The 21,608-nt window shown below is 34.2% G+C and overlaps 1 pseudogene; it reads right to left on the bottom strand.

The window, feature by feature from the left end:
* Positions 1 to 19,075: 19,075 nt before the first annotated feature.
* Positions 19,076 to 20,995, bottom strand: LOC149209377 (G-type lectin S-receptor-like serine/threonine-protein kinase SD2-5 pseudogene; annotated as a pseudogene).
* Positions 20,996 to 21,608: the final 613 nt, after the last annotated feature.

Raw genomic sequence — 21,608 nt, 5'->3', positions numbered from 1 at the left:
TTTAGGAAATCTAAAAGGAGTCTAAAAGCAGAAACCAGAATCCTTTTAAAGAGAGCCATTCTTTGAACTGAAAGATATTATCAAATTCTTAATTGATTTTCTCTTGTCAGTTGACAGTTACTTCGTGTGTTTCTCCCTCTCCGGAGCTTATCAAAATTTCCTCTTTACATTGTTTAGCTTATTGCATGAAACTAAGTTTGGGGATAAGTCACTAGGTTATTCTATTTGATATTTATTGTACTAAACACTTTGTAATTAGATACAATATCGATTGAGCTTATCTGCATCAATAATTTATTTCTTAACTTCATTTAACTTCTTTTTTCTTGAATGTCTTTTATTCAACCAGTTCACTGGACGCTCACATTTTCAATTTGGATAGCTCAATACAAATTTCCAGTTGCAATCTGAACTACCGAATAAACATTTTCACTCCAAATTTTGCAGGTGCACAACAATTACTTCCTATTATACATTGACTTTCATTGTTCAACTTGTTTTTATGATACTATGATTTATATTTGCATTGCATTACTAAACATATAATTGCATTGGACCATTAATTGTCATCATGTGTGCTTTATCTCTAAAAGGTAAATTGCCATTAGTCTTCGAAAAGCATAACTTATTTCGCATGAACAATTTCTTATATCTGATTAGAGACTGTTTGTTTGATAATTTATAACTTTTACTAGATTTTAGATACACATTAGTAGAGTTAAGAAAAGTAACAATAGAGTATTTTAGAAACTGCCTAGAAAAACAAGATAGAGGACCGATTTTGTTTTATGAACATGAACTCCATGGAGAGTCATTAAAAGAAATGCACAACATTAGCATCCATGAATTGTATTTAGATCAAATGTCTAAATCAACGTCAACTGATATACGACTAGAATCTGGAGGCCTATGGGGAGATATTTTTTTGTATCCGTTGACTATCAAATTGGTTGAAAATTCCAATTAGAGTTTGGTCCAAAATGAACATGAGAATTTATTTAGACTTTAATTCAAGTGTTGTCACAAATACTTGCGACAATATTATTCCATGACGAGGATCCTCTAAATGGGCACTTTGAACCTTTTCTTTGTAGACCAGACTCTATCATTGATTGTACCTTCCAGCAACAAAGGAACGCTTCATACGAACAAAGGAACCTATCCACTAAATAAGATAACAAAGAAACATGTCATCTTCGAAACAAAAAATATACAAGTCAAAGATAGCTATGTCATGCTGAATTTGAAACATCTCATGCAGCAATTGACATAAATACTGAGGACATTGCGATGTTTCATTCAACACATTCTTCAAAAAACAATACTGAAACACAACCTAAAGAAAAATGTCAACTTTTCGGAAGCCAATTCAAACCATCTTGTGACTTAAACAAGCACAAGAGAAGTTTATCTTTGTGTGTGATTAATGAAATTATTTGGAAAAAGTTGAGAAGGAAGAAAATAAGGCTTGCATATAACACAATCACAATGAAACGAGAAGTAGTTCTAGAAGATCTAGAACATGTTGGTGACAGGATGAGATTTTAGTCACTTGGACACTTGAAAAAATATATTAGAAACAAATCACAAACAGAAATTGTAACTTCTTGTGCCTCAAGAAAATAGAAAAAAAAAATTATATCTGCATTTTCTTAAAGGCGTTATTCGGGAAAACTTGAAAACAGAGAATATAAAACTTGCATACAACACAAGAACAATGAAACAAGAAGTAGTCATAGAAAATTTCAACCATAGTGCATCTACAAAAACATCAAAGGATCTCTCAAGGAAGACAAAGATATCAAGAAAATCTGATCCACTGATTTAATCATGATCAATGAAGAAATCAACATAACTATCAAAGTTTGAACATAAATATCAAATACAAATAAGTGACACACCTATTTTCGATTGTTTATCATGTTAAATATTTTTTTTCAAATGAGACGTTCGCTTGGTGAAACAAGTAAATCAAACAACACAAGAAAACAATATTATGGAACTATCAAATAGTTTCGTTGAGAATGCCAGACCTAGTAGTGAAAATTCCTAGATTTGTAAACATTGTAAAAACGATTTTGAAGATGATGCAATTCCTAACTATGCAATTCCCGAACAAATAAGAAGAAACAATGCCACTAGGACACTCACACAACTCACTGAACTAAAGGAAATACTAGTTGCATTAAGATTTCCCTTCTTGCAAATAAAGGAAATGGGCCATTAACATAAAAAAATGCAACTAGGCTTAATTGGAGGAGTCATTAATGTCCCCACTAACATTGTTAGAATTCAATCCGCATTGCCTTGAACTATAAAATACACAGACACAGTGGAAGTCGTTGTCAAAGAGAGTTTAAGATTCAAAATTGCTTATGCATTTGGCTGAGTTCGAGTTCACAAAGTCATGAAAGCATTAAAACAACTATGCAAAATAATGCTTTACAAGCTAGAAAATGCTACCATAGATGACAATTGGAAGGAAGTGTTCCAACAAAACCAAGAAGCATATGAAAGTTCAAGCGAGGTTAAAAATAGGGAAGACGATAACCAAGATATTGATGAACCGACCACAAAAACATTGGTTCATGGAGTCATTGATCGACATACTGTCCATGAACTTGTAAATAAACAAATTAATATTGCACCTATTGCAGGATACATGCCATTAGGGATTTTCAAAGATAAGTATTCATAAGAGATGAGATTTCCATCACTTTTCTATGGAAGCAAACACCCAAATGATATGTCAGAAAAATTTACATATCAAAAGATCTGTCAGTGGGAAGTCCTTCAAAAAAACCACGATTTTTCTTATCATACAACTAACCTGTTCTATAAAGAAATCCACATTATCATAAATTAGGTATTGAATACAATGTGGATTATAATTAGAAAAGGATAATTACAGGGAAACAAATAGTTGCGAAAGATGTAATGTCAAAACCAAATTTGGATCACATTTTGAAGTCTAAAATTGGGTACATGGACTTAAAAAAAATTGCACTTCACCTGACTACCACCAGCAGAAGCACATCAAACCCTATGCAATGATTCGACAACTAGGCCCACCCACTTTCTTTGTGTCCTTTAGTAGCACAGAGCATATCTAGGATCCTCTAATGAGTGCGCTGAGATACATAAAACAAAACACTAGAATACCATGCACAAATGATGTAGACGAAAATGAGCCTTTCTCATTGATAAGAAATGACCCTGTTACTTATGTACGTTACTACAAGTCTAGGAGAGATGCACTACATCAATTAATATCTCATGATCGCGAGTATTATGGGAAGATCAACGACTACTTCTACGTAACAAAATTCCAAAATCGGGGGAGTGAACATGAACATCGCTTATTATGGATAAATTCTGAACCAATCTATGTGTCAGACCAGGCAGTAACTCATCAAAACAAATCAATTTGTATATTATTCCTTCAGGTTGGTCTTTATTATATACATGAGGGAGAGACTGTTCACTTCATCTCCCGATGACTGTTCATATTTCTTATTATTTATTTACATTAATTACATTCACCCAATCCTGATGATTAGGTGTCAACATTCCCCCCTTAATCTGAAGGGATGTTGGTGAGTCCAAGCATCATTCTGAATCGTTCAAGCTTTTCTCTTCCAAGCGCTTTGGTGAAGATGTATGCAATTTTCTCATTAGTGGAACAATGATGGAGATGGATTGTTTTGGCCTCAACATGATGTCGAATCAGATGATATTTAGTATTCATGTGCTTCGTTCGATCATGGAACTTTGGGTTCTTGTCAAACTTTATTGCAGAGGTATTGTCAATCATGATTGGAGTTGATTGTACTTGTTTTACTTGCAAATCTTCAAGAATTTTCCTGAGCCACTCAATTTATTTTGTTGCTTCAGCTGCTACCATGTATTCTGCTTCTGTTGTGGAATCTGCTGGAACTGATTGTTTGTGTGATCTCCAGGAGACAGCTCCTGATCCAAGACTCATAACATATCCTGAAGTAGATACCCCAGTTTCTTTGTCTCCATCGAAGTCTGAATCAGAGTATCCAATCAAGTTGAAGTCGTCCACCTGTGTATACTTGATTCCAAAGTCTTGAGTTCCCTTCAAGTACCTTAGAACTCTTTTTGCAGCAGACCAATGTCCCTCACAAGGCTTTTGCATAAACTTGAAGAGGATTCCAACATCAAATGAAATGTCTGGTCTGGTAGTAGTTAGGTAGTTGAGACTTCCTACAAGATGTCTATACTTTGTTGCATCCTCAAATTCTTTTCCTTCAATAGATGTGAGCTTTAAGTTTTCTTCCATTGGAGTAGTAAGAGGATTGCATTCTGTCATGCCAAACTTGTTCAACAAATCTCCAATGTAACTCGGATGTTGAGTTACTTCAATACCAAGATACTAATGAACATAGACCAAATCAGTCATTTCAAAAACTTTTCCCCAATTCCTTCTCTATGGATGCAATGTAGCTTTCATTGTTCCCTGTCATCAAAAGATCATCTACATATACCACAAGATATACAACTGTTTTGCCAACTTTCTTGACAAATAAAGTTGCATCATCAAGATCATAATGTTTGAAATTGAGTTTCAGAAGATGCTTAGTTAGTTTTTCATACCAGGCTCGCGGTGCTTGTTTGAGGCCATACAAGGATATCACAAGTTTGCATACTTTATGTTCATGTCCTTTCACAACAAATCCTTTAGGCTGGGACATAAAAACATTCTCTTTTATATCTCCATTCAAGAAATAAATTTTTACATCCATTTGATGGACTTTCCAACCGTTCTAAGCTGCTAGGGCAAAGAGTGTCTGGATGGTAGCCCATTTTGCTGTGGGGGAAAATGTCTCCTCATAATCGACCCCTTCCTTTTGTGCAAAATCTTTTGCCACAAGCCTAGCTTTGTGCTTTTCAAGTGAGCCATTAGCTTTATACTTTCTCTTGTAGACCCACTTGCAGCCAATTGGTTTGGTTCCTAATGGAGGATCAACTAGCTTTCAAGTGCCGTTCTTTATGAGGGCATCATACTCCTTTTGCATCGCTTCTTTCCATTCATCATGAGAAGCAGCTTCTTTGAAGGAAGTTGGTTCAAAATCTGTAGACAAATTCAATTCACAATCATAAGAAACATCCATATTAACAGGTGAATTAGAGTCATCTACATCACCTCCATTTTCCCGGTTTGAATTTCTAGTTCCTGTCTTTCCAACCTCATCAGCATGAACACTTTCAAGTGCCTTTGTCAACCACTTTGGGGGACCTTTCCCAGATGGTCCAGGCTGCTCCATTGATTGAGTTGGGATTGAATCAAGATTGAGTCTCCCAATTCTATCAATCACATCACTTAAAGGATCATCTGTTGTTGGAGTTTCATGCGGGGGAGAGTGTTCTTCAGAAGAAGATTCCACATGTTGATCTAGTATAGGAATCCCCCCTTCAGGATGTGGAATCTGATTATCAAATTATTGAAATGATTTTGCATTTGTGAATCTATCCAAGCGATCAAGTTGCTTCTCAACAACATTGTCAGTTTTGGATGATTTAAGAGAAATTACATCTCTAGATACAACAAACTTTATATTGACTTCATCATAGAGACAATATGGTTTTGAGGTGTTTGAATACCCTAGGAAGATACACTTACGACTTATTGCACCAAGTTTGTTTCTATGTACCTTTGGTATCAAGGCATAATAGGTGGAACCAAAGACCCTGAGATGCTTTACCAAAGGAACGTGTCCATACCACATTTCATATGGAGTATTGTTTCTAAGAGCATTAGATGGACATCTATTCTTTAAATATGCAGCACATAGAACAACATCAGCCAAAAACATTATCTTTACATGTTTAAAGAAGAGCATGGATCGTACCATATTTAAGATTGTCCTATTCATTCTTTCAGCTACACCATTCTGTTGGGGATTATAAGGTACAGTTGTTTGATGTTTGATCCCATGTTGGCGAAGATAGTTTTAAAATTCATTTGATGTGTATTCTTTTCCATTATCAGTGCGAATAGACCCAATATGATATTGTGCATCATTTTCAATCCATTTATGAAAGTTCTTGAATGTTTGAAAAGCATCAGATTTGTTCTTCAATAAATAAACCCAACACATTCTGGTGTAGTCATCAATAAATGTCATCATATATTTATTTCCATTTGCAGAAGGAACAGGCATTGGACCACATAAATATGAATGAATGAGTTCAAGTTTTCTATGTGCTCTTGAATGTGAATCATGAAAAGACTGTTTGCTATGCTTTCCTAGAATACAAGCATCACATTGCTTAAATTTCCTAGGAATTATAGGCAAACCAGCAACGCCATTTTTCTTCAACAAGTGGAGGCTGTCATAGTTCAAATGTCCAAATCTAGAATGCCATAATACACTTGATGGAAGTGTACCTTCTTCATAAGGAGAATTGTATGAGAAATTTTGTGCACGAGCAGAGGTACCTTGCAGCTTGAGAAGCCTTTCTTCTTCTATTCCCCTCATGACAAGTGAGTGGTCATATGATTTTCTCACCTCAAGCTTGCCATCAAACATATGAATGGAGTGACCTTGTTGGCGGATGAGGACTAGGTAATTTAAGCCTAGAAGACCAAGCAATTTCAGCCTGATTGTGCCAAGCCCTAATGGCTTGATTTTTTATTGGTCTGCAAAGTATACTACTCCATCAACATTGTCAGTAAATTCTTCAAAAAAATCTTTTCTATGAGTATCAAGCAACCAATCATTTTTCCAAGAAGCATGTGAAGCATTAAATAAATCTTCATTTACTCCAGTATTACATTGTGCCACAACATAGTGAGTGGATTCAGGTGCTTTTCCTTTGTCTGTATCATCAATTTTACCTTTCTGTTGATTTCTTTGCTGCTCAATTTTGTCCCATGGTAACTTGCATATAGAGGCATCATGTGATACATTTCTTTTGCAGCGTATGTAGTGAAAATCTACCTTTTCTCCTTGAGAGTGTCTGCCCCCCCGCCTCTGAAATATATTCCACCTCTTCCTCTGGAAGAATCTTGAGCAAGATTATTCTCTCTATGTGCAAGAAGAGTTGTCTTATTTTCCAAACCCTTCTCTTTTTCAACAAACTTCTCCATCATAAAATTTGAACTGAGCCCAAAAAATAATTACAATATTCGTAGCAAAACACTAATAGTAATTTGCTATGTCTTTACAAAATGGAATCAACTGCAAGCTCTCAATATTCATATATCATGCAATATATATTCCACATATTATACCATGGCATGTCATATATATGCACATCATACAAATCAGAGGGACTAACCAATGCAGAGAATCCCAATCTGTGGATTGAAACCAAGGTTTGATGGTGTTTTTTTTTTTTTAATATCAAATATAGCACATGCATTCAACGTAGAGAGATAGTGTTAACTAGCCCACGATATTTGTAATCCAACAGTTCACCAGCACATCATAAGAAGAACTCCACACTTCATAAGAAGAAGTCAATGCAGAAATTATGAATCCAACATTAAAAAAGGCACCAAGCACCAAGCACAGTCACCAAGCTCAGGGTAAATACACAAAGTTTTATAGCGTAAATACCAACAACGTCCTCAATATACCATGTATTCAGCTGGTCGTGGGTTCAATCCACGGTTTACCATGTAGACGACAACAAATAAATTTTTTACCAAACTTCCACATTTAGCCTTGAGCTTCTGCGTTCAGCTTCCATAAAATTCGCCAGCAAGCATATCTTTTATGTCAATAGAAAATTTGCCAACAACGTAAATACAACAGACTTCAATATATATGGGCAACGTTCAACATGTGGGTGGAAAAAACTGTGTAATATGTAATACCAACAATATCAAGCGTAAATGGCAGTAAAGATAAACAGTGGTAAATGGCGGTAAAGATAAACAGTGGTAATGGCGGTATTATGTATTACAACCCAGCAACATCATAAACAATGGTATTATGTATTACAACCCAGCAACATCATAAACCAAACACTGTTTCCTCCTGCGCATAGCGTATTCATACCAGATAGCTCGGTCTCACATTTGAGTAATCTTTCCAACTGGAAATTGCATTTGGTTCACTGGTTCAGATCCGGAACAGCACCACGGTGATTAGCAAAAACGTTTTTCTTCAAATTCTACATCGACATGCAGCGAGGGAAGAGAAAATTCACCAGTAGCAAAACGAATTGAAACCCAGTAATGCCATCAGTTTCATCTTGTTCTTAATTCAGGTCATTTTCCAATGCTCAGCGCAGCTAGGGCAAAGAGGGTTCTAGTTATGGATTATGGTGATAAGGGCAAGCTAGTGCACCTCAACATCAACCATTTACTTCGAAACAGTACGCATTTCACCATGAGTACTTGATAGCCAGAGACAAGATGCAGTCGGACATTCAAAGCATGCAGAGCGCAGAAGACGTAGATAATGCAGTGTTTAGACGGTGACAACGACTGTGGAGGGGGCAGGTCAGAATATATGCAATATGGCAGACAATGGTTATGCGCAGAAACCATGCAGTGGGTAACACAGAAAGCAGAATGGCGTAGACAATAATTATGGCAGACAGAGAGTGCAGTAGACAGACTCCACAGGGGGACAGACTGCAAGAAAATGGCAGAAGGGAGTTACAACTAATTTTGAGAGCTGGCTCTGATACCATTTCAGACCAGGCAGTAACTCCTCAAAACAAATCATTTTGTATATTATTCCTTCAGGTTGGTCTTTATTATACACATGAGGGAGAGACTGTTCACTTCATCTCCTGATGACTATTCATATTTCTTATTATTTATTTACGTTAATTACATTCACCCAATCCTGATGATTAGGTGTCAACACTATGGTAAAGATACAAACATTGAAATCAAAAATTTCATTGATAAATACTTTTAAACTAATTCATCACTCATTGCAAAGGAGTTTAGAGCCCTACAACACCATTCTTACAGAAAAAGTTGTAGAAAGCATAAATCTTCTAATTACAGATTTAATTTCCCAATACCACTAATGAAGGCAACAAAAATACTTGAGCCTCTTGAATTTGATAAACAAAAGCACATGTGAAGCTAATACTTGAGGCAATAAACAATATGAGATACAATGAAAATATTATGTTTGATATCTTCTTGGATAGCCTTGGGCTAGTACACGATGAATACATACATGCTATGTAATGTACGCTAAATCGAACAACTCTATTATTACAAATAAAACTAGTTGACACCTGGACAAATAACTTTGCACAACACATTCCAGGAATCTAGATTGAAAACACCAACTCCCAATTCATTCTTGATCCATATGCAGTTGTAATGTACTATAGTTCCTACATGAAAAAAGAAGGTAAAACACTTACAAGAACATTTAGGAAAATACACAAAGATCTTCTTAGAACAAAATATGACATCATGAATACTATTAGTTTTCTAAGGAAAGCTTTGGTCAATATGCAACAAATGTCTGCACATAATGCAATGCATATTGTGTTATCACTTCCACTAAAATTTAGTTCACGGAAGTGTATCTTCATCAACACATCTCCTGTGGATGAATGTGCATTTTTTCTTAAAAGAAAAAAAGACTTGCAAAAGGAAGCATACGACTTAGAAGACATAATGTGCCCATCAATCATCGACTATTATATTCTATGACCTATAGCTATTGATGTTGTATGTTTAGTAGAATTTCCATCTAGTTATACAAAAGAAAGGACAAAAGTGCAAAAAATCAAGTAGACCATATTTTATTCAATGTGTGAGATATAACAAATACAAAGACATTGAAAATTATTATAGAGAAAAACTAATGTTATACTATCCATATCGAGTAAGTGAATTTACAATCTAGCAACATCACCCAACTTGGCAATTTGCATATGTTGCATTTGAAAAACAGTGAAGGAAAATGAACAAAAGTTTAGATTTGTTAAAACACCTACATCGGGTGACATAGATGATGCAATAGAAATAGAAATTGAACAAATATTCAACATAGATAGTCCGAAATCAAACGAAACAGAGAGTACAACATGTGATAAATCCATATATGACAAATACGAAAACTATGACTTCCAAAATGATTTGGAACATTTCTAGCATACAAAGAACTTTTATCTACAATCTACAAGGCCATACGGAATTGTGAAACAACCACATATAATTGAATACATAAATTATTATAAGTATATGTGACAATTAAACACAGAACAAGCAAGAAGAGATATTGATGTCATAATAAGAAAATTGTATACGCCAGATGAATTGATCTATTTGTTATTAACAGGAGGCACATAAAGAGGAAAGACACACATGACTAAGGCTATTTTCCAGTCCTTAGCACACATACATAATGATTCATTACCTTATAACCCATCAAAACTAAAAGGAATAATCACTGCATACACGGGAAAAGCTGCATTCAATGCCGATGGTGTCCCATTGCATTCTGCATTCTATTTTCCATTTAACAAAGCATATTTCCCTTCACTAAAGAAAGAAAAACTAGACACATTATCAAATCACTTCTAATAACTGTGTGTAGTTTTCATAGATGAGGCATCACTTGTTGGTGCAACAACACTATATGAAATTGATAAGCGAATACAACAAATCTTACACATGACAACTTCATATTTTGGTAATGTTGACATGATATTCTCTAGGGACCTCTACCAGGCAAATCCTGTAATAGACTCTCTTCCCTTTGAAAGCCCAAAAATCAACAAAAACATAATTCCATATGACTTTTGGCCAGAGAAAATAAAATGTTATCAATTACATACAACAATGCGTCAAAAAGACCCACTATTCATCGATGTGCTAAATAGGATGAGATTAAACATGCAAAATGATACGGATTTTCACAGGAACCAACAAATTACAGATATAACCATAAATAAAAATATGCAACATAAATAACACTTCATTTCATTAATATCAAATACTGAAATATGCTTGCAAACAAAATGGAAATAAGACAAGCTCGGGCAATGGTATCTTATCTCTGAGAAGAGATGTGGCAGCTACATGCCTCTAAACTGAGTTATAATGAGGCTCAAGGGAATTTTTATTATTGAACAATAAGAGAAAACCCTAAAAAACCAAAATCCTAACCCGAGGAGATGTAACCCCAAGAGTTTATAGGCCCTGTTAGGGTTAGTTGGGCAATCAACATCTCGGGGTCGTACCTTGCTCATATTATCTCTATTTGATGCATATGATACCTCTATTTGATGCATATGATACCTTTTTATGATTATGGTTTCACTGCTTTTGATAAACACACTACATGAATTGGAGCCAAAATGTTGAAGAAGATGGGTTATCATGGAAAGGGCCTCGATATTAATGCCCAAGGAACTATGAATCCCATCAAGGTGGAGGAATTGCCTTGTTATGCAGGACTTTGGTATGTCATAAAAGAGGTTGGAGAATGCTCCAAGAAAACCAGTGACCAACCAATGATGGATGATGGGAGAACCTCATCACATTCCAGTGATAGTGAGGATACCACTAGCACTTATCAAAGGTGAATCGACAATAAGTGTTCCAAGGTGATCCATAAATTTTGGACGAGAAAGAATCAGTGTAGTTACTGCAATGAGGATGGACACTAGAGAGCCACATGTCAGATACTCCATGCGCATAAAGCACTTATGAAAAAACCAACTAGTGAAGATGTTCAACAAGCGAATCAACCACGGGGAGATGACCCATTCATTTTGTTAAGTGAGAGATGGTTTTATTAGATATAGTATCTTGTCATATTATTGTAAAACATATGTTGTGAAATGATTGTAAAAGTGAATATGTGTTTTCCATCACTTATGAAAGAAACATAATGATGTTTTGGCCTCTTTATATTGATAACTGGGGTATTGGTTTCTATTATGATGTAAACTTGACCAAAGAATGTGTCATATATACTCTTGGCAAGTATGGGGATGCTTGGGTTATGATTGGTCATGTAATTGAACATATAGTTTGAAAATATTATACAACAGGTTTGCAGAGGATGCAGGTGTCAGCTCATCACTTATGTCTCAAAAGAACAAAGGTGAACAAGAAGGAAGCGCGGTATGTCAGGGCACTTGTTGTGCAGAAAATAGAACATAATGGATTGCAGATTATGTTCATGCTTTTGGAGGACCAAAATCTTCTCAGTCAGGAGGAATGATTAAGGTAGCTCTTGAAACACTCGGTGATCAATGAGGGCTTAAGAAAGGTTTAAAAAATAAAGTTCATTTATTACCATGAAAATATGTTCATACTGAAGAGCTCATCACAAGCTTTCAAATGGCACAATCGACACCTCAATCCGACATCATATGAAAAAGTTATGTCTAGTCAAAAAAAATTTCAATCAGGCCCCTTGGCTAATGTTAGCGGAGCGCCAACTAAATTTGGAATTCTGGATGAATATGGTGGAGCCACTAAATTTAGCATAAATTAACAAGGCAACAATTTGACACTTTGCAACGATGGTTTTCGACAACCAAAATTGGAAAAATTGTCAAATACTTAATTTTCCCGGTGACCCCAAAATTTCAGCCAACGAATTTTGTCCTTATTTTATAAAAAAAAAAAAAATAACAAAAAAAAATTAAAATTGACCAATGATCCAACAAATTAACACTTCCAACCATTCTACCAGGCAATTAGGCTTAAAAAGTTAACGCCAAGTTTTTTTATTTAATCTCATATTTTCCACAAGGGAAGGGGGGCATGAAACCCAATACAGATGTGGAACCGTGAGTGGCCACATAAAACAAGGAGCGGAACCCTAACACAGAGGAATATGGAAGGAATCTAAAAGATTAACTAAGGGCCAAATTTTGACAGTTTTAGAATTAGGCCGACTTTTACTCATTTTACTCAATTTTTTGTAAGGAGCGCAGGCGTGAAGTCATATTTTTCATCTAAGCAGAGGATCTTTAGTCAACTTGCAGAGAGGAATCTTTGTGGAATCATGAGGAATCTAAAATATTCATTAATGGCCAAATTTTGATAGTTTCGGAGCCAACCGACTTTATATTCATTTTACTCAATTTTTCACAAGGACCGTAGTGGTGAAGTCGGATTTGTCATCTAAGCAATAGATATTTAGTTAAATTGTAGAGAGGAATCTTTGTGGAATCAAGAGGAATCTAAAAGATTCCCCACGGGCCAAATTTTTACAATTTCATAACCAGGCCGAATTTATACTCATTTTACCTAGTTTTTCACAAGAAGCATAGTGGTGAAGTCAGATTTGTCATATGAGCAATAGAATTGCAATCAATCAGCGAGAATGAATCTTTGGGGAATATTTGAGATTCCCAAATGTTCGGATTTTGACCGAAGCAGAAAGGGGTCAAGTTTACAGTCATTTTTCACGATTTTTTCCAAGAATTCGATGGTGCAATCCACCTCTTTAGTAGAGGTGTACCTTGTTGGGTCATCCCCAAAAGTGGAGGTATAATGTGTCTTTTGTACATTCATGTAATTTTATTTTTGTTGAAAATTAATGAAAGAGGCCTCCGCACATTGAGAAGAGCCCAGAGATGTAGTCCACACTGGGTGAACTCCATTATCAACCTGTTGTGTCTTTACTTCTCATGGTTGTTTTTTATTTATTCTTCTTTTGTGTATATGTATCTTATGGTTACATGCTCATTAAAAATGCAGTGCCATTTCATATCCAAATATTAAAAAATAGTGTGGCAAATTCTCAAGAAAATATTTCCATTCACCTTGGTGAAAAAGAGACTTTTATTTTTAATGACCAATGTGAAAATGTTCCAATTTCATGAGATTTTTAGAACTCCAAGTGTCATCCTCAAAGGAACCATCGAGAAGTAGCAATGCATATTAAGTATGCATGAGAGACTCAAGTCACAACATGCACCCACACCCACTACTCACATGAAAATCAATTGTAGCACCATGGGGAATAAACACCCAAGTCACATCACATGCATCATTGTTGCGATATATCTCAACGTCATTTCTTAGAAAATGTTGGTTGTAATGGAGGTTGTTGGCTCTCCACTTAGGAAATCTCTTAAGACGGTGGAAGTTACTCCATCATTGGCTCCCATCTGAATTCATGATTTAATTTTCCTTCTACTACCATCTTTGTCTCAATTGTACTAGTTTGGAGAAGTGAGTAGAATATAAGGAACTGTTGAACACACTCGGACACAACTTTGGCAACATGAAGAAGCTCTACAAGAAATAAGAAACAAAATTGTAGGAATTGATTAGAGGTTGGAATCTCTGGACATGACAGGTGGACCAGGAAGTATTAGTGGTGAATTTTGGCTATATGCACACCTTTATCTAAAACTATTAGTAGACTTGTTCCAAGTAGTTATGCTTAAATTTGTCAATAATGAGAACATGGCCCTCTTCCACGGTGATAATTTTGGTGGTTCTCAGAGATTGAATTCATCTCATGATATCTCTTATGGGGTTCCTTCTTTTTCTTATCCTCCAATTTCCTCAGGCTCACCTCAGCAACTTGGGGACTTCTCTGTGTCAACCTAGAATTGAACTATTCCTCTTCTTGAAATTGTGATGTAGGAACTTGCTTCATATTAGAAATTTGTATCGTTGACATTTTGAGTCTAAGCTAAGACCCATCATCAAGACAAAGATCGAGGAGAAGTGAATGAAAATTGTATAATATAGATAGAGATATTGAGCAATGAAAAATAGCCAAAAATATGCAATTAATTAAAATATTTTAGCTATAAGTTGAAAATATTTGTAAATATTAATTTAAATATATTGATTTAATTATGAAATAAATATGGCTTAATATAGTAGAATGAATTAACATAAATATGAATGAAATGTATTGATTTAATATAAATAGAATGAACTAATATTAATTTATATATGCATTAATTAAAATTAACCTATTCAAATGTTAATTTAAATATATTTAAATTAACATATTTAAATAATAAATAAATGTATATTAATTAAAATATAAGATGGATGTAAAAGAAAAAGTTTAATTATTATAGATTACTAAGGATAAAATATATAGTTATAATAGCTATGTTAGAATTTTTAATATTATTAATTTGTTTAAGTAATTAGGCTTGTTTTAATTCAATTAAGTTAATTTATTAATGTAATAAAACATTATTATAACTTAAATTACTTTTTTCCTAAATTAATATCATTAATGGTTAATGATATTAATTAAATAATTTAAGGGGAAAGGTGGTTAAGGAAGGAGGATTGGAGATTATAGTTTTGCATGAATAAGGTGACTCAACTCATGATAACTTCAATCTCATCGTCTTTGTTGAGATTGTAGGGATGCTTCATGATTTCCAGATCCTCGCACATCTTTCTTTTATAATAATGGTTTTTTTTATCAATTATTTCCACATCTTCTAGGCATACATGGTGACTAGTCTTACGAGAATGTTCTCCAAGTGCTAAGGATCTAATTCTCCCATTCGTGATATCTACAACATGTTCATTAAGTCTGGTTTTCAAGGATCTTCATGTTTCTCCAATGTAACAATTACTGCATGAGAACTTGACTTTATAAACACCTTTTTATTGGAAGTGGTGTAGTCCATCTTTTACAAATCTCATCATACGCTGGAAAGTATCCAAGGGTTTTCACAGGGTAGGTATGCCTTTATTTCTAAGAACTTTGGCTAATTTATCAGTAACACCTTGGATTTAACGGAGTTACGCCTTTCCATTAGGGCATTCACTATTGTTAACTCTTGCATCCATTTATCATTATGACTTAATAAAGCATTTCCCCTATGATGATTGCATTGGTTGTTGATCACTGAAGGGAAAAATTCAAAACTTACATATGTTTGGCACAACATCATGCTTTTCTTTTATTTTAGGCATGCTTCACCTATCTCTCTTAGGCCAACAAATCCTTCATGCATTTATTTTTTATCTATTCTTTAACATTTTCTATGATAAGACCTTCCCTCTTTGTCTTCTGCATTTCAATCGCATGTAGCTCAACCTCCATTGTCTTGCATCTATGTTTACTTTAGCATGGTCGAGACTTGATATCAATAGACATCCTTTTGTACCTTCCTCAGTAATGATATATATTATGTTCAACTACCTTGTGGCTTCTTGCTACAAGTATCACACCCTCCCATTTGACCCTCACTCTGCTTTGAATTAAGGTGCACCCAAACACCTCACATGGTTATCATGGGGAACGCAAATGAGGGGACCACTCTTAGGTGGGATCTTAGACCAATGTATAGGCCTCTACTGTACACTACTAGAAATATATCTTCATAGCTACAAGAGAGAAAATTAATGTATTAGAATATGAAAGAAGAGTGGAAAGATGTTTCCTTTGAGACATAAAAAGTTAAGAAAAACATTACACATTGGATTCCAAGCTTAGGAAACAATCATTCAAGATAGATACAATATATGTAGACTATTTACCTCTACTGGGAAAATGAATACCAAAATGGGAAAGGACTTGGTAGAACAAAGTGAAGCAAAACATGAGATCCTACTCTTTATAGATGCTTTGTAACTACATGTGACAATCTTGAACCGCAAGGGGACTACCCTCACCAAGAGGGTAGTAGATTTGAAATGATCAATGAATGATAAAGAGAATGATGAACCTTGAACTAAACAAGTGGATTCCCCCTAACATAATGGTTAGACTATTTATTTTTGTTTTTACACTTCAAAGCAGGCTATTTAACCTCCTTATTAGCTTCAATATTAAGCCTATTAGAAGGACAATAACCGTTATACAAACTCCAATAAGACGAAGTTGGATATATTACTACCCACAATATCATTCTCAATCTTGAAATGATCCAACATAATCTCCCTCTTTGATCAATAATTGTTGCACACTTCTATGAAGTTTACAAACTTGTATTCTTGTTTACCATTTTTTTAGTGACCATGTAATAATGACAGCTTCTTTATATAGTTATATTTCACAATGATAGTTAAGGATTTAAAAATAAATAGAAACACAATTTTTTTTTTGAAATATTATTGATATAAAAATATAATATTAAAAATTGAAAAAGATATTAAAGAAAAAATATTATTTTAAAAAAATATAATACATTACATTTTTTAATACTTAAAACAAAAATTTAATAGAAATATATATTCTTCTAAAAAAAATCATTAAATTAAGAAATACTCTATTTTTTTTTCAAAATAATAAAATTATAATAATTTATCTAAAAAATCAATTTTATCTATATCAATTAACACTAATATTAAAAAAAATAAAAATAAAAATAACACTAATAATTAACTCATAGTAATTCTATATAATAAAAACATTTTAATGAAAAATGGCAATCCATACATCACTTAGTATTTAAGACAAAATGGCATTACACTTTCCATGGAATCGAAACACTCTAGAAACACAACTATAAACATAGATTCATTTTTGACGAAACAACTATTAACTGAAAATATCCATGGCATACTTTCATGTTTTAAATACACATGCTTCAAAATATATTTTGAAACATGAATGTTGCATTTAGTAAGCTCAGCTTGCTGATATATTGGAATATATTTTAATCTCAATTGTGTAATTGTAATGGTTCACAGTAACAAAATATTTTTAAGAAGCATGACATGTCCTTTTCTTCTTCAAACTTTTTAAGAAAAGGATCAAATTATTACTTAGTTTTACCATTTAAATTTCAGCCAATACATTTGGCTATTATAAAATCGTAATAATATAAAAAATAAAAACACAATGATAATTATTTAAAATATAAAAATTTACTAAAAACTTCAGGGAAAGGAATTAATACATAACTGAATAGCAAACTTCATAAAATCCATTATAATCACACTTATGTATGGAACCCTAAAGAGAAACTTTCTTGAGCAAGTTTGTGGTACAATGGTTTATAACTACGTTATCCTTTATAGTGGAACCACATGAATTATGTTTGCATCCCTTTCCCATCTATATCAAGAGGGAGGTAGAACGTCCATGATTGGGAAAGTGCCGAACATGTAGTGAGTGATCACTAATAGGTCATCCGAATCGAAGATCCACGGAAAGCCGCTGATCAGGCTTGGAATTTGATCTTTTTACATAAGATTTTGATGAGTGATCACTAATAGATCATCCGAATCGAAGATTCACGGAAAGCCCCTGATCAGGGTTCTCTGATCCATAACAGTTATAAGAAGGGTTTCGGCATAAATCACATGTAGAAAACATTTGTCAATGTGTTTCGAACCAACCAATGTGGTTCATCGTCAGGACAAGTTGAAGAGTCAGATCATGGGTGCATATTAAATAGGGAGAGCAGATCTTCCAAACGGCTAGGTGCTAGATTTATAATATTATATTAAAATATTCTCAAGTTAATAAGTCAAAAGTTAATAACTAATAGTAATAATAAATAATATAATATTATAATCATAGTAAATAATTTTCTTCTTAATAATTAATTTAATAATAATTCCTTTCTCCAATGGTAAATCTCATGACTTCATAAATATGTTTAATATATAAAATATTAACAAATGAGAACTCTAGCACCCAAAGTTACAGTTGGGATGCCCGAACAATGTGCTAACCTCTAGATTTTTACTCAACCATGGTGGAATTTCACATTATCTTACATTTTCTTATTCAAGTTATAAATTCTTACTCCTCTAACCTTTAATGTTTTCAAGTTATAAATTCTTATTCATCTAGCGGTAATAGAAGTGTGATTTTTGGAAAAAAAATTATTGTTTATTTTTTAATTTAATTTTTTGAGAATTTAGCGGAGATTTATTGAAATTATAAGTTTAACAAGTGAACTCTTTATAATAAAAGTGTTCTTGGGATTTCTGAGAGAATGAATATATATATAATCAAAAAATCAATTTAAACAACACAAATCATGATTTGAACATAATTATTTTTGCAATATTTTTTTTTTTAAATCTACCAATTTCTTAGAATTTTATATAATCAATCATTTTAAAATATTAATTAAAAAATTTCCTTACATTTTAAAATATTAATTAAAAATTACAGGAAATTGTTCACAGTTATGGCAACATGGAAATTGATCAATTTTGAGGGTTACTGTATTCAAATTCCAACCATCATATAACCATGCGAACTTCAATTATTTACTTCCTTACACTAAAATCTAGAAATCTATGAAATCTAGCGAATTCTATGTACATAGAGGAGAAAATGAATTCTATGTATATAGAGGAGAAAACCTTTTGTTTTGGATTCTGAACCAACTAGATCCAATCCCCTTGAAGCTGGAACAGTGAGACTTGTGTGACCATGAACAATGAGAAGCTGGAACAGTGAGACTTGTGTGACCATGAACAATGAGATCAGTCAGACTTGCATTTGGAGAAGATGGAATCATGTAGCCTTCAAAAGCGGATACCCCAGTAGAGAAACCTCGCCAGAAACCTCTGGGACACCTTAACAGTTGAAAAGTTTCAAGCAAATCTATTCGGAAGTTGTGAATCCTGTGATACTGTTGTAAAGGAGTACGCAGCTATCTCACATTAACAAATATAAGACCAGATACCACGTTCAAAAACAGGTTATGGAATTTCATTCCCAAGTTGAGAAACCTCTTGGATACCTTCACAGGCCATGTCTGTGTCCATCTCCTCCGGAAACGATAGAGTGATATCGCCGGTGGACTTCACATAATCTGCTGAAGGGGTTAAACCGAATGGGCAGTCTAATGGAGGATCCTTTATCTCCAGGTCCCCCTCTAATATTCGCACCACTGCTCCCATTGAAGGTCTTAAAGCAGAATTGCTTTGAATACACCATAACGCCGTCTTTATAACCCTATACGCCTCCTCTATACCTTCCGGCCCTTTCAATTGCAGCCCACTGGCAATCAGCTCTTCCATTTTTCCTTGCCTCGCTTTGCTAAAAGCAATAGAGGGGAAATACCAATTGTCTGAATCCTGAGAGTTATCCACGTTCTTGCGCCCACTGATGATTTCCAGAAGCATCATCCCGTAACTGAAGACGTCGGTCTTGGATGTGATTCCCTGCCCAAAAATCCACTCGGGTGCCATGTATCCTACCGTTCCTCTCGCCTGCGTCACCACACGGCTTTCTCGATCTCTGTCCAGACACCTCGCCATACCGAAATCGGAAACTTTCGCCTTGAAATTCTCGTCTAGCAGAATATTTTGAGGTTTGATGTCCAGATGCAAAATACGGACCCTCGATTCGTCATGCAGGTAGGCAAGTCCCCGGGCAGTGTCCAGAGCAATTGAATATCTGGTCTTCCAATCAAGCCACTGGTCTGAGGCGAACAGCCATCTATCAAGAGATCCGTTGGGCATGAATTCGTAGACCAGAATCCGATGAGCACCTTCTACACAAATACCATGCAATCTCACAAGATTCGAATGATTGATTGATGATATGGTGGCGATTTCTGCACAAAACTCTGGTAGTCCCTGCCTGGACTGGTTCACCAGACATTTCACAGCCACCGGCATACCATCCTTCAAAATCCCTTCATAAACTGTCCCGAATCCTCCCTTTCCAATCTCTTTGGTGAATCCGCCTGTGGCTATCTCCATGGCCTGGTAAGTGAATATTGCAGGAAGGCCAGTCAGATTCTTCAGATATTCTCCGTCGAATTCATTGGCACCTTCAATGCGTTTCGAAGCAGATCGTTTTTTTCGCCGTGTAACCCATTTGCGAGTCAATTTCAGAGCTAGATAAGAGATAAATAAGGCGCAATGGATTCCGACGATAATATATACAGCAAATCCCTTGGCTGTGAACTCTATGACCAGGATACTCACCACAAAAGCCACACCCAATACCGGCGCGATGGCGGAGAAGAAGAAAAAACTGATAAATCTAGATAGAGAAACCCTTGCAGTATCCATTTCTGACATTCGTGTGGATAAATTAGTCGGACTGCATGTTTATATTTTCCAAGGGATGTCCTGATATCCGATGCGACTTCCGCGGGGCTTCTTTAAAATTGTGGTCAGCTTAAGATCATAGATAATAACATGATCGGTGAGATCATAGATAATAACATGATCGGTGAGTGTAGGTTTACCTTTTTCTTAATCTAATTATTTTAACATTTAATTAATTTTCATATATTATAGTATTTTAAACATTAATTTATCATCAGAAAAACAATTTTAAGGTGTTTAGATATTTTTATGTTTCTAAATTGTTTTTAACCTTTGAACAATGAGAGCGTGTTTAATTTTTTTTAATATAATTATTTAATAATATATATTTTAAATATGTTAAAATTTATGATGAAAAATAGAAACCATTATAATTTTTTAACTTAAATGCTTATTTTATTTCAGGTTTTTAATTTATTTATTATAAATTATAAATTTTTTAATTTAAAATAGAATCAAAATTTTATTAAAAATAATAATAATAATTATAATTCAACCTGAAAATTATAATTAAATTATACATTAGTGTAATTTTTTTTGGGAAAAGTCTTTTGCTTTTAATATTTCAATTTTGCTACTTTTACTTTTATATAGATATAAATCCCTCCGGAAATTGAATTATTATGTGAAAAATCTTTTGTTTTGCACATTTTTTTGCTATTTTTAT

This window comes from Pinus tabuliformis, chromosome 1_2 (assembly GCF_031772625.1).
Source record: "Pinus tabuliformis cultivar Carrire ecotype Pingquan chromosome 1_2, CPIR1, whole genome shotgun sequence".
Classification (NCBI taxonomy): Eukaryota; Viridiplantae; Streptophyta; class Pinopsida; order Pinales; family Pinaceae; genus Pinus; species Pinus tabuliformis.
Note: the sequence above shows the minus strand (reverse complement) of the source record. Positions and strands in the feature narration are given on the sequence as shown.